Here is a 13,204-nt window from a genome sequence, read left to right on the forward strand (position 1 = left end):
CTAGAACTTGTGAAAAATCTATTTGTTGTATTTTGGTATTTTTCTGATCTATTACATCGACCCTCTCATAGAGTATATATAGGAGTACATAGGAGACAGAGACTTGGAGTACAATACAAGTAAGAGTAGATTTATCTCTAGGATTCTATCTCTAGAACTCTATCTTATCTCTAAGATTCTATCTCTAGGATATATCTTATCTCTATAATTTGTATTTAACTCTTATATTTAACTAACATATTATACTTCTAACATTCTCCCTCAGTCGTAACGGGAGCTAAACGAACAATTACGACTGGATTTGAAATCTTCTATTTCTTCATCTTTTTCAAGTCACCATCATCGATTGCATCTCTAATGGACGGTCCTCCACTTGGTGCTTGCATCCACTTATGTGTCGTCCCTTGACTCTCCTCTATTCCCTCCCGCAGTCATAACAGGAGTGTCATGGATGATAGCGATGACACGGACGCTTTGACTGGAGTTTCCGTCAATGATTTTTATTGTAGTCTTGTAGACATTTGTCGATGTAGTCGATCATGAAGTAATAGATCAGAGAAATATCAAAATACAACAAATAGATTTTTTATATAGTATCAGAGCTATAGATCCTTTGGTTCCATCCATCATCTGTCCGCGCTGCCCCGGGGAGACGAGATCAATTCATGTGCTCTCCCTGGGGCACCGCATTCATCGCGTAGCTTAGCTAGCTTTGCCGGCCTATTATCTACAGAAGCAGCGCCGGAGCGGCTCGTTGACGAGGCCGCCGAGAAGCATCTCATCGGCCGCGCGCCAATTCCATTAATTAGCATTAGATTAGATTAGTTCCTTCATTAGCCACATAAAAGCGATCCTCTTGACCTGAAGAAGCAACTACAACCAGCATCAGATCAAGCGCCAAGCCACCAAGCCATCCGCGTCGACCATCACACGTTTGTTATCATCCGCCGACACTGCATCACCAGTGATCTTCAAAACCACCAGTAATCTTCATCAACTTGCCGCCACCAACTCGTTCATATAGATGGACACCTCGCGTCCTCTGACAGATTAATCTGCAAGACGCTCCTCTACGATGGCAACGACCGCATCACCGATGACAGCATCGATCACATCATCTACGACGACAACGGCTGCATCAACATGGCATCACTATTGTGATGACTGCTACACGACGCAGAAGGACCAACCAAAGTGGTGGCCTCATCGCCAACGACGTTCTCTGACATATGTAAGATGTCCTCAATAGCATCCTCTGACATCTATAAGGTGCAAGATGCTAACAATTGCAGTTTCGTCTTCACACCATGACGTAAATTTTTTTCGCCTTCGGCTATATGCGGCTACACCGACAACCACGGCTACTTTATGATCAGCTACATCAACGAACGTCTACAACAAAAATCATTGACGGAAACTCCAGTCAAAAGCGTCCGTGTCGTCGCTATCGTCTATGACACTACCGCTATAACTGCGGGAGGGAATAGAGGAGAGTAAGAGACAACACAAAAGGGGACGCAGGCACCAGGTGGAGGACCGTCCATCTGTTGATGTAAAAACACGAGGCCTGGGAGATCTGCTTAACTCCAGTGCAGGTCCAAAAGCTTGCCTTTAAGTGTATGAGCGTGCCAGTTGATTTGATCCTACAATCAACAAAAAACAAAGACAAAGAAACCGCGGTTAAATCCATAAACGATAGCCGATCGGCTAGTTGCCGATGGCATATCATTTATCCTCGAGCCGATGTCATATGTGGATCGATCGACAGTCATGAATAAATAAGAAAGAACTAAATCTACTCGATCGGCTGTAGATATCAGCAATATATAATCCTTATGTCGATATATACTTACATCAAGTGATTGGGATAGATCGGTCGCCATGCCGAGACAGTATAAATCACTTAGATCGAAATATATAATAACAATGAGACTATATATGTTCATAGCATAGCCGATCAGATAGATCTAGCATGTATCGGCTAATACTCCGATACCACTCTATATTAGGATATTAAAGCAAGTAGAATGTACCAAGCAAAAGCCTAATATACTTAAATGCAACAAGATCTTAATATAAAGGGCAGATTTAACATGTCAATCAAGTACATAAGATCAATGTAGTTAAATCATGTAAGATCGGCTGAAACCCCGATGCTACCCTAATCGGCAACCAAAGACATGCTAGAGATTGAGATTCTAATCACGACTCATAAGATCAAATTCAACTGATGCGGCTATAAGTATGAAAAGAGGGACTATATCTAGACAATCAAGCCGTTGGATGTTTCATAAGGTGGTAGATATCCTATATGATCTAAGTCAACGTCAATATATAACCTAATCGGCCGCCTTCTAGTGACGGACGTTAGCCGATTGTAGGATAAATAGCGATATTGCCAGAGATTATATAAGATATATGATAACTCGACGAATTACATAAACAAGATTAGAGTATCATAAAGATGGAAGCACTAATCACAAGAACGCAAGCCGCCATAACAAGTTTTACCTCTTGTTGAAGATCGAAACCGATGCAGCTCAATCCGAAAGCAAGAACTCGTCGAAACAAAACAAAAGTAAAAGGGTGGCGATGCGCCGAGATTGTATTGAACGTGTGTTAGTTTGATTACATGGGGCTCGGGGTCTATTTATACCCGAGATTACAAAATATGTCCATATCGGACACGACTCTTATCTCTGACAAACTCTAAGATACCATAAGTCTTTGCGGCAGACTTTTGCCCAAACATATCTCTAAGGAAATTACATAAAATATCCTAATTAATACTCCCTCCGTCTACTTTTGATCATCATATTTCATCTTGGCACACAGACCAAGTATAAGTAATTCTACTTATCATCCATTTAAACATGCTACTAGTTATTCCTCGTAAACAAGCGATTCATTAATATTTACATTTCTCGATGCCCATGCAGCCAATCTTGTGTGGAAGAATGGAGAGTGACGCATTAAATCCAAGAAAGCCATTAAGAGGATAGGTTGTTGGATTGAAATATGACTATCAAAAATAAAATTTTCAGATTTGGAAATAGGACTATCAAAAGTAGGTGGAGGGCGTAGATACAATTGCCTTCTCAGAACTCTATCCATGCGTGGCAATCCTCATGAAGCTTATTAACTCAACCCGACAACGTATGCCTTGTCATATTGTCGGATTCGGCTCGATCGGCTAACCCTGTCTAACTCGGACTCTGCCGATCCTGGTCGCAGCTGATTCGGACTTCAGTTGATCCTACTCTGTCTCCGGAGCGATCTCCATCTTGAATTCCACTTCGATTTCATCTCCATCTCCGATACTTGGATTACCAAATTTGGTTGTTAACACATGCCTCCCAAGTCCGGAATATTGGATAATGTTTCGGATTTGCTATACATCGACTCTGAGAGAAATCCACACTTGCCGTTTTCCGACCGTTACTTAGTGCTTTAAATACTAACCGTTATCCCCGAGAAGTTTCACACCATTTCCTCTGTTTTCACCGCTGAAGCAAACTCCGTCCTCTCTCTCTTCGGCAATCCCCTTGGTGCGCAAGGCGATCTCCTCTCCAGCCAAATTTCTGCCCGTGGCGATGTCGACCTCCGTCAGCCCGTCCATCGCGCCATCAGCCGAGTATGCTGAGGTATGTGCCCATCGGCTAGATCCATTTTCCCCGCGCAATAGATCGGTTTTCTTCATCTCATCTTGTTTTCTTCTTCTCTATTCCTTTTGGATTCGTAGCATCTTTCCAATCTAGTCGCAGTTCCAAGTCTGTCGCATGAGAATCACTATTTCCTTGGTCCGATCGGCGATCTTGACCCCACTGATTTCATCATTGCCGAAAACAACAGAATCCCTTTCAGATTGGCCAACCCTAACCTAGGTCATTGGAAAAACACCTTCAAATCTTGGCCATCTCTCGAGAAAACCTCCCCTGAGAAAAGCTGGACCACATGTTATAAGCGCATATCGGCTAGCAAGCAGACACACTGGGATGAAATTGGACTCGGCCAAGCACTCGCCCTCACTATAGCAAATTCGGCTAAAGACGAACCCTTGATGGCTGCTGCCACCTATTTCTGGTCCAATACTATCAACGCCTTTTTGTTCAACCATGGGCCGATGACCCCAACTCTGATCGATATCATCATGATCACTGGATTAGATGTGACCTCATCGACTAATCCTATGAGTTTGAACACCAAGAATCAATTCGATTTCAAGACCAAGAGCATATGTGGTTGGTCTGGTTATGTGGCGGCATATATGGGCAAAGGGCCAGTCACCTCTCGAGAGCATGTAGCATTTCTGCTGATGTGGCTGGAGAAATTTCTCTTCTGTGGATCAAGTTGTGGCCCTACAACCAACTAACAGTTTGTAGCCGAAGCCTTAGAATCAAAAAGACAATTCCCCTTAGGCAAAATCCTCATCGGCTATCTGTACCAAATGTTGAACAATGCATCAGCCAAGATAGCTGTCGGCTCGGTGGTTGGAGCAGGTGGACCATGGTGGCTACTGCAAACTTGGCTAAATCTGATAGTCATGAAGGCTGTCAATCCGCCATCCGTGATAGAAGCAGAATTCCCAAGACTGGAGCCGATCACAGAAGACGATGGAGAAGAACGCATCACAGATGCATGTCTTATGGAGAGTATGCCTCCACACCAGCCGATGCAGGAGCAAAATTAACAGCCGAATTGCTCAAGGACCGGTTCTGTAGCTTTTATGAAGGCTTTCAGAAAGATGCTCGGGTCTGGTTCCCCTATGAAGACTCAGTACATCTGGATCTCCCATCAGATTTTAGATTTGAAGACATCAATCATGAGAGATACCAAAAATCCAGAGAAGTCTTCTCGGCTGCAATCAGCCTATGCATCCTTCCTGTCGACATTCATCAAGAGAGTAACATTCATGTCTCCTATGAATTCTATCATCCGATGAGCTCGGCCAGGCAATTTGGAATGGGCCAACTCCCAATCGGCTTGTTCTTTGCTGACAAAATTCAATGCTGAGGAGAGATTTCATCAACCCTGATGATGGATCGGCTGCTCAACATTCTAGGACCTCCTTTAGGCAGCATTGAGAACATAGAGCTGGCAAGGTTTAGAAGCAGAAACTTTGACAGATAGTGGGGAGAATGGAAGCAACTTATCTTCCATCAGCCAGCCTCCATGTACATGACAGATCTGTTTCCTGATGTTGTCCCTCAGGTACATCTTCACTTTGCTTATTTTGCCTGCACAATTCGTTAGCCGATTTAAACCTTGACTAACTTTTCTTTTATCTTGCAGACAACAGAATCTTCCCCTCCACACCAAAGCAACAATGGCAGCGATATAGAATATGCTCCAGGCCTCTTGCCAAATGGTGGTGGATTAACACCTCCAGTCATTGGCTACCATGCCCCCAAGACCTCAAGCCTACTTCAAGGTCATATGAGAGAACCAGCCGATGTTGGCATGAAAAGAAAGCCTAAGATACCAGCAATTGATCCATCGACCCTGACTCCTAAGAAAAAGGCCAAGAAGCAAAAACCCAAGCCAGCTGATGATCTGCCTGCCTTAGATCCATCCATCGAGCAAGCCTTGGATGAATAAGAGATTGAAGAGGATGTTGACAAAGCTGTAGCCAAAGTAAGTGATACAGAAAGAACTCCATCGACTTCACCTAAGCAAACTCCTCCGACTCCTTCTGCTCCAGCTCATTTCTCCAGGGTAAACAGCTCTCCTTGATTTCCTTTTACAACTATTTTATTCATAGTCGATTGCTCATAGATTTTATAGTTGCAGAAAAAGAAAAACTATTGTGAGGAAGAAATCGGCAGCAACAACTCTCAAACCAGCTCCACCAGTAAGATTTTCTCATAAAAATCCTTTCACTAATCGATCATAACCGATTTTACTTAACACTTGTCCTTTTGCAGCCTCCTCCTCCTCCTTCTTCCCCTGTACAATAAACATCAAGTGATCGAACTCCATCGGCTACAGGAAGTCATCATGTCGAGGAAGAGGAACAACCAGTCGCTCCTGCTATCCCAGTAAGTCTCTTTTAGCACAAAGACTTAGATCGGCTATATCTGTTTGATGTATAACTATCTTCAAATTACTCTTTTGCAGGCCTTAGCCGATCTGTTCTCCTTTGATATCAAAGATTTTGATGAAGAGACAGAAGATGATCCCACCAGCAAAGCTCTAGCTCCCTTGTCTGATGATGTGAAGAAAACTCTTGAAGATATTTCTCATCGGCTAGAGGCATCATCACTAGATAGGTTGGTGGTAGACTGTGGGTCGATCAGAACTCGGCTACATGAAATTCAAGCTCTGATCCCGGATAAGCTAACCAATGTTCTCACTCCAGCTGTCTACCTTGAACAACATCAATTCAAGCTGGAGAAGGCCAAGCAAAGACTAGCCGAACGTCGGGAGTGCTAGGACATCGAAGCCACAATCCAGGTCAATCGGCAGCTTGTTCATAAAGAGAAGGCCAAGCTTGATCAGCTATCTGAGGACCCAATCAAGTCCAATATTGATCGGCTTGAAGCTCGTAAAATTGAGAGCTCTTGGCACAACTTCAAGAATGCAACTCCGAATTGGATTTCGAACACAAAAAGCTAGCTGATCTCCCACAAGCTGTTGAAGAACAAAAGGCAAGGCTGAAATCGGCTATCAAGAATGTCGCTGATCTGACCAAGTCTTTGAAAGTCATCCCTGGAACCGATGCTCAAGATGCCCAAGCCATTGAAGAAGTAGAACAAATTAGGCAAAGAGCTATATCGGCTATCCAGCGTTATTTGTCTATGTGATTCTCTATGTAATAGACCTTAGGAAATTTTTGTAATCGGCTAAGATACTGTGATACTTTATTTAACTGTCTTGATGATCCTTTGTGCCGATTAACATAACTTTTGAATTTGTTCAAAATTTTTCACATTTTACCTCAATTTTGTATATATGTGCCACCCTAATTTTACAATGTCGAAGGCATTGATAAAATTATAAGTTGAACTATTACAATATCGGCCATTGTACATCGGCAAAACACAACCGATTACAATATGAAAACAACTAAGGGTGATATAACAATATCGACCATTGTACATCGGCAAAACACAACTGATTACAATATGAAAACAACTAAGGGCGATATAACAATATCGGCCATTTTAAGGCGATGTGAATACATCGGCTATCATGTATCGGCAACACCAGCCGATCATGCATTAACCCCAACACTTGGGTAATACTTCTTCAAGTATTTTCCATTGAGTGCTCATCCATAAACTTGTCCATCGAGTCCTTGCAACATGTAAGCTCCTTTAGATACAACCTTATAAATCTGAAACGGTCCTTCCCAATTCGGTGACCACTTGCCGAATTTGTTATCTCGAGTCCCTATCAGCAAAATCAATTTCCAAACAAGTTCACCTTTAGAAAAAAGACTTAGGCACCACCTTCTTGTTATAATGTCGAGTGACACGTTCCTTATCCTTGGTAACCTTTGCAAGGGCTCTCAATCTTGATTGAACCAAATCTTCCCCATCAAACATAAGATTATAATACTCATCGGCTGTCAAATCATTTTGCAACTCCGTTCTTCTTGAGCCGATTCTAACTTCCCATGGTAAAACAGCCTCGTGCCCATAAACAAGCTTATAAGGAGGGACTTAGATCGAACCATGACAAGCCATACAATAGGACCACAATGCTTCGGCCAACCGAGTATGCCACTGCCGTGGATAATCAGAAATCTTTCTCTTAATTAATTCGATCAAACTCTTGTTAGATGTCTCGGCCTGCCCATTAGCTTGTGCATAATATGGTGAGGAATTCAACAACTTGATACCCATGCTATCGGCAAACTGAACAAATTCATCGGACACAAAGATCGAGCCTTGATCGGTTGTAATGGTTTGAGGAATACCAAATCGATAGATTATATGCTCTTGAACAAATTGTATGGCATCCGCAGAATTAACTTTCTTCAAAGGAATAGCCTCTACCCACTTGGTAAAATAATCGGTTGCCACCAATATAAACTTGTGTCCTTTACTCGATGGTGGATTAATCATTCCGATCATATCAATTCCCCAACCTCTGAATGGCCATGGTTTTATGATTGGATTCATAGTCAATGCTGGTGCCCTTTGAATTGCTCCAAACTTTTGGCAATCTTGACATCTTTTGTAATACTTGAAACAATCCTCTAGCATTGTCGGCCAAAAATATCCGGCACGTCGAAGCAACCACTTCATCTTATGAGCCGATTGATGAGTTCCACAAATTCCTTCATGCACCTCGCCAATTGCAACCTTGGCCTGATCGACACTCAAACATTTAAGCAGTACTCCATCAATCGTCCGATAATATAGCTCGTCGTCCAACAAGGTATACTTCAAAGCCTTATAACGCAATTTCCGAGATGCCGATTGGGATGGATTTTGCAAATAATGATGCACATCATACCTCCAATCATCGGATGTTAACGTTGCAACCTCTACTTTGACATCCTTAACCATCAGCTTATATCCGATGCCCCTTGGGCCAAATCATTAGCTTCAACATTCTGTTCTCGAGATAGATGCTTCAAAGTCACCAGCCAAAACTCTTTCATCAACTCTCGGCATTTCTCATTGTACACCATTAATGTATCATTTTTGCATTCGTATTTTCCTGCCATTTGACTAATCACCAGCAAAGAATCACCCATAATCTCGACAGCATCGGCTTCAACCTCCTTAAGCAATTGCAATCCTTTGAGAACCGCTTCATACTCAGCTTGATTGTTGGTCGCATAAGTTTTAATAGTATAAGCAAACTCAAAACTTGCCCCCCGAGGAGAAATTATAACCAAGCCGATACCACAACCATGAGTGCATACTGATCCATCGAAAAAAAAGTCCAGGGCACAATCTCAACCGAGCCGATTGAATCATCACGATGATCAACAATAAAATCGGCTATAGCTTGCCCCTTAATTGCCTTCGGTGACTCATACCAAAGATCAAATTCTGTTAAGGAAAATATCCACTTTCCAACCCTTCCTTTCAAAATCGGAGCAGATAACATGTACTTAACCACATCGGCTTTGCATATTAAAATGCATTCATTGGACAATAGATAATGCCTTAACCTTGTACAAGAAAAATACAAGCACAAGCACAACCTTTCCACAGGAGAATATCTCGTTTCTGTCACGCCCGGAAAAATTGCCTTTTCCTGAACGCTAGTGTATTAATCCCCGTCCCAGGAAAAGCCGGGGTACACCATACAAACATGATACAAAAGACACATCTTTATTATATCGATAATATTTACATTATAACAAAGGCACTTAAGGCCTGACAAACAGAAATAAACAGCAGCGGACTAGCGGGCCTACGGCTCCATCTTCACAGGCGCTCAACTGGGGTATAAGCTAGGACTCCACCTAAGACTTCTTCTCCAAAGCTTCTCTTACTGAAGGGGGTGAAGATAGAGCAAGAATGAGTACAACCACAGTACTCAGCAAGCCACACCGGCAGATGCATCATTAATGCAAGGGGGTACAAGGGGATAATAATAGGGGTTAGGTTTTGCAGTAAACAGCATTTAAAAGTCACTTAGTTTCCCAAAGCCATTTTATAAAGACGATTATAGAGCTACACAGTATTATTAATCAAGGCCGTTAACCCGCACGAACCTGCCTTAACCCAAGGCCTACAATGATTCAGACTGAACTGGCAACCCGACCTGGGTCCTAGCTCGTCCCAAGCCAACCCAGGCCAGCCATTCCACATTTTAGTTGTTAAGCAAGTTTTAAGAATTAAAACGCTAACTTGGGTACATTGCTAGGCTTGCCCATAACCGAGGGCGCGGCTATTCGAATAGATTATACTCTGATCAGAGGTGTACATCTTTACCCACAAGATACGTCTTCCCCACGTGTAACCACGCGCCACATACCACCACGGCATACGGACGGAAGACGTGATATAGTTCCCAACCCATCCTAGCCATAAACAAGAGTACCGACCCAACCCTGGCTACGGCCGGGATTCCCGAGACAAGTAACCAAGGTTGAGCCCCTAGCAGCAGGACACCGGCCATGTGCCATGACATCTCGACTACCGGGCCGCAGCTCGTGTAGCCTTCATTTGTCCTAGAGATGTCCATCGAACCCCGACTTCATCCATCTCCATCCGTGTACCTTTGTTTATAACCAGACTGAGCCACAAACTAAGCCTTACCCACTAGACATGTGGAAGTACGGTAGTGCTTTGCAACAGAGCCCGAGCTTAATCCTTATAGTACCCGAGGTACGACTAACAAAACCCAACCATGCACCTCGAGCCCAGCCTAAAACCATTTTGGGGGTTTTGAATAGAGGGGGAGGTGTTTGTCCAATTCCAACATAAGTCAACCATTCCATAGTGTCCAAATGATATGAGAATTCCCAAAGTCTAAAGTTATAAAACCACCTAATGTTGCCTAATTAATCAGCGAAACATCTACTAAATTCATACTAGTGGAACCATGATTAGAGTACCCACTAGTTGGGGTTTTGTTTATCCTAGGGTGAACAAGGTAATAATAACAATAGCAATAATAATAAGGTCATAACAAAGGTAAATAGGCTTGGTTAAATAAAACAGTGATAACGCGGGAATTTAAATAAAGCGATAATGCGTTAATTTAAATCAAAATAATTTTATAAATTGGGATTCTCAAGGATGATGCGACTTGCCTTGCTCAGAGAGAACGGCCTTCCGAACCTTCAGCGACGACCGCGAACCACGCTTCGGGAACCTCCGGAACGACAGAAGCTACGCGAAGCACACAAGCAAAGCTACAAGCCTATAAAGAAGCAATAACAATACATAAAAAGAAAGCATAGGGTTCTTTAGGTTATTACAAACATTAGGAGACTTGAACGGGTCGATTCAGAGTTCGTATGACCAAGACATGGTCATCCGAAGTTTAATGCTGTTATATGGAGATTTGCAGATTATTATAATTAAGCTTTGCAACTATAAAACATGTGTAAGCGCTAGCCTGGAAAAGATAGGAAGGCTGCGCTTGTTGACATGCGGACCCCACATGTCAACCTAAAGGACCACGGTAGACCAAGTGCACAGAGACGGTCCACGGGTCGACGGAAGCGGACCCCGTGCGTCAACCGAGGCAAGGGGCCGACAAACAGACTCCACTAGACACGTGGAAACCATGCAGCTACTGAGCGGGCACACAAACACGGCCACCACACGCACAAGCGAACGACTACCGACATTGGTACACGGGTACCGGGGTCGACAACCGCACAACGGGCACGGGCGACACCGAAAAGACGAGGACGGGGGCAGCGAGAGGACGGATCCTTACCACCACACGACGAGGCGTGGGAACGACGACGACGAACGGGCACAGCGGAGACGACTCGGGGACGACGGAGGCGGACGGCGAGGGAACGACTTCTGTGGCGATCCTTGCACGAACGCGAGACGCGGCCGGCGCAACGCTTGACGACGCGGAGCCGAGGACGAAGATGACGACGGGGCTGCAGTCGCTCACTTGACGGAACACGGACGACGGACGAGAACGGCTTGATGGAGGGAAGAACGCCACGATGACCAGGAACGATGAGAGGACGACGATGGGAACCGGTGAGGAGGCGACGACGAACGCCGGCGGGGTTCGGGTGGAGGGGAGGCGAGGCCGAGGGCGACCTTGCCGCTGTGATGCCGGAGATGGAGGAGGCACGGCCGACCGGTGCACAAGCGAGGAGGAACGGGCGGCCAAATGACTCCGGCGAGGCGGGTGGAGGGGTTGGCGGCGACTTGCAGCGGTTTCCGGGCAAAATAGAGGAGCAGCCGGAGGAGAGGACGACGATGCGACATCGATGGAGGAAACGGCGACGTCGGCTGGCTCACCAGCGAGGAACAGTAGCCGCCCGGAGGAGGGGAGGTACTGGACGCCGACGAGGAGACCACTCCGGCGAGCTTCGGGCGAGGAGGAGGTGAGGCCGAAGATGAGGACGGCGTCGCGGAGCCGAGGGAGGTGGTGGCGACGTCGGCCGGTGCATAGGCGAGGTGGCACAGGCGGCTGGAGGCGGCCGGCGCCGGGGAAAGAGAAGCAGGAGGCGGGGAGAGGTGGTGTGGCCGCAGGGAGACGCAGGAGGAGGCTAAAACAGGAGAACGGAGGATGGGGATTCCATTTTATAGGTGAGGGGAGGGAGCCGGCCACGGGAGGAGCGAAACGGAGGCGGGAATGGTGGCCGGCGGCCATGGAAAGCGGCCGAGGAAGGCGCGGCCGTTCCGGGCGGTGGAGGGCACGAATCCATGGAGAATTAAGGGGGAACTGAAGAGGAAGGAAAGGGGATTAATTCCCCCTAATCAATTTTGGAATCCCATGCTTGAATCACGCGGATTTGAGGGAGGAATGGCGCTAGGGTTCATGGGAGAGAGAGGAAAGAGGCCGGCGGCTGAAGGTCGGGGATGCGCCTGACAGGCGGGACCCACGCGGGAGGCGCGGTCAATGCGCGTGTGGCGCGCGTGCGTGGGAGGGGAGCGGCTCAGCTTGGGCCGGGGCAGGCCCAGGCGGGAGGAGGAGAGGAGGGAGGGGCGGCCCGAGAGAAGGAAGGGAGGGGGAGGGAGCTGGGCCGAGGGGAGAGGAGGCCCGAGAGAGAAGGGAAAAGGGAGGGAGGACAGAGGGACTTTGGGCTGGACTCGGACCAAAGGACGAAGGAGGATTATTTTTAGGTTTTTCTTTTTAATAAACTTTGATAAAGGTTGTTGTTGCTTAATAAAAAATTCCGTTGCTCTGAAAATTCAAGTAAAATTTGAGGGCTCCTTTTAGACCAAGGAGAATTTAACAAAAATTCTCCGGGCCACATTCGAATTTTTCTTGTACGCATTTTAAGGTTTGCCAATTTCTTTTCGAATTTTAATTAATTATATTATTCCTTTTAGAGAGTGATTTTTATTTCGGGATGAATTTATCAGGACGTGATAGTTTCTGCATCCAAGAGCCGACGACTTAAATAGAACACAACTCTCTCTTTCCCCTAGAGCTCTTGAATCAAGACCGAGCCAATTGATTTCTCACTGGCTGATAGAGATAATCAAAACTGAAGGAGAGCTAAGATACTCCTTAATACTATCCAAAGACTTCTGCTGCTCTTCCCCCCAAGTAAACTCTTGATCGGTTTCAATCTCAACAATGGTGTAAA

This window comes from Oryza glaberrima, chromosome 11 (genome assembly GCF_000147395.1).
Source record: "Oryza glaberrima chromosome 11, OglaRS2, whole genome shotgun sequence".
NCBI lineage: Eukaryota > Viridiplantae > Streptophyta > Magnoliopsida > Poales > Poaceae > Oryza > Oryza glaberrima.